Genomic DNA, 2,275 nt, shown 5'->3' on the forward strand with positions numbered 1-2,275 from the left:
TGAGCACACTGGGCCAATAGCAGAAAATGAGCACAGGGTAAATATGGATGACAGCTTTCTGACTTCCATCATTTGCGGCTCTGGGCATCCCTTTGGGTTCCCGTTTGAATCCCACCAAGGGAGCTGGGTAATACAGCACACACTCCAGCCAACATCTGGCAGGGATTGTCCAGGTGAACACCGGCTGTGTTGTTAAGCAGAGCACTGGAGGAAAAGCAGCCCCATGTAGCGACTGTCCTGCAGGGCCCTGCATATCCCATAGCCTGGTGCTCCCCATCTGCTCTTTGGGCAGCACCACAGATGGGCAAGGACATGCCTGGAGTGGCATTAGCCCCTGCATGTGGCAAAGAACCTCACAAACAGAAGAAACTGAAGAAGACCAGAGGGTCATTTATCATTCTCCTTCATGTCTGAACTACAAAGCAGTCTCTGGCTGTAGCTGGGTTTGTCTTTGTGAAAATCTTTTAGCTTCTTGAGCACGAATGCTTCCAACTCAGAGTGGACTCATGCCAGCCCATGGACAGAACTGAATCCACACTTTCCAGGAAAAGGGAGGGAATGATGCTGCAGGGAACACCTGGTGACCTCTGAGGTCCTGCTTTTGTTGGTCTGGGGAAAGTCCAAATATATTTGGGGAAAACATTGGGTCTTTTTCTCCCAAGACTTGTTTTCACATTCTTACACCAAAAAAAAAACCCACAAAACTCAGAAGGCCTTTCTATAAATAATGTCCCGATGGTGCCAAGGTCACCATGCCATTCCCCCAGCGTGAGGACAAAATCAGAACATAAACAATCTGAGCATCCTTCTCCTGCACATAGGCCTTTATTCCCCTGTGCCAGGGCAGGGCCTGGAACCGAAGGCATAGCAGCAGGAGACAGACTCCCATGGCCTGATCCCCCAGGTGCAGCTCACATTGTGAGCACCCAAGTCAAGGTGGTTTTTGTGTTCGGGCAGCATCCAAGCAGACCTCATTAGAGGTTTGGGTACTGGCTGTGGCACACACATGGCAAGGAACAAACTGAGCTTCAAACAGCTCCCAATGGAGTATGTGGCCAGCAACTGGCACAGCCCTTTCTCAGCCCAGCTCTGCTGCTAACCTGGGCCTCGAGAGTGCCTCAGGACAAGCAACCACTAGCTGGAGATGTTCTCTGGGCATCTTGCACTCAGTGCTCATTGGGAACACAGGAGCATTTCCCTTTGGATCAGCCTCCAGCAGCTCCAAATGGATAGAAAACCTCAGGCAGAGCATCTCACTGGCTTACTCTTCTGCAGATCTAATGGACCCCCAACGGCATGTCTCTGGAGATGCTCTGCTGTCCTCTCCTCTCTGCAATAAATCCTCACTCTCTGCCACTCTCTGCAACTCTGCCAGCAGAAGGGACAAGTGTCCCCTGAGACCACAGACAGATGCCATCTCTGCAGCCTCTTGTTTGAGATGAGACACCCTCCTCTTTATGCACAAGTGTACAAACAAGGATACAATTGAGAGAAACCAAACCCCACTCTCCCTGTTGCAGGCACCGGGACACCGCTGGCTCACAGCATCATTCTCACACTGTGCGTGCACAAGGGACAAGACATGTCAGCTGGGTACCTTCGTGCCCAGTCTCAGGAACTTGCTTATTTGCGGTTTTCACCAAAATCTATGATAACTTCCTTTGAGGGTAAGAACTTCCCTGTCAGGATAACTGCTATTTATTTATTTTTAAAAAACACTCTTCACCCACAGGCCCTGGACGTCATTACTCAGCAGACCTTGCTTTTGTACGGATAGAGTTACCGAGCAAGTTATTTATGCCAAGTCCAGAATAGCCAGTGCTCTTGCACACTCTGTAATTTCTCATGGCTCAGCTGTACCACTGGTTGCCCTAATGTCAACACAGCTTTGGTCACCGCTGGCACTTCCACCTCCCAGACAGGAGGAGATGGATTACACAGCACCCACGTAACCGCTGGCAGCTCGGACTGCCGGCCTTGCCTCTGGCGCAGCTGCTCAGGGAGCTGCGACGCTGCAGGAGTATGGGAGGCTCGGGGGCCTCCAAGTGCTGAGCAACCCTGCCCCATCCCGCACCCCCTCGCGCCTGGTTCCATTCTGCAGCACGGCTCGTACGTTTCCCTCCATCACAGGCTCCGTTCCCCGGGACCGAGCCCTCCTCGCCTCTCCTGGGCACCGCGCTCCTGCCGTCACCCCACGAGCGAGAGAGGTGGACGCGGTGATGCGACGCGGGACCCGAGCCCTCGAGCAGCGCGGGGAGAAGCCGCCCCCAAGCCG

The sequence above is a fragment of the Meleagris gallopavo genome, chromosome 5, assembly GCF_000146605.3.
Source record: "Meleagris gallopavo isolate NT-WF06-2002-E0010 breed Aviagen turkey brand Nicholas breeding stock chromosome 5, Turkey_5.1, whole genome shotgun sequence".
Taxonomy (NCBI): domain Eukaryota; kingdom Metazoa; phylum Chordata; class Aves; order Galliformes; family Phasianidae; genus Meleagris; species Meleagris gallopavo.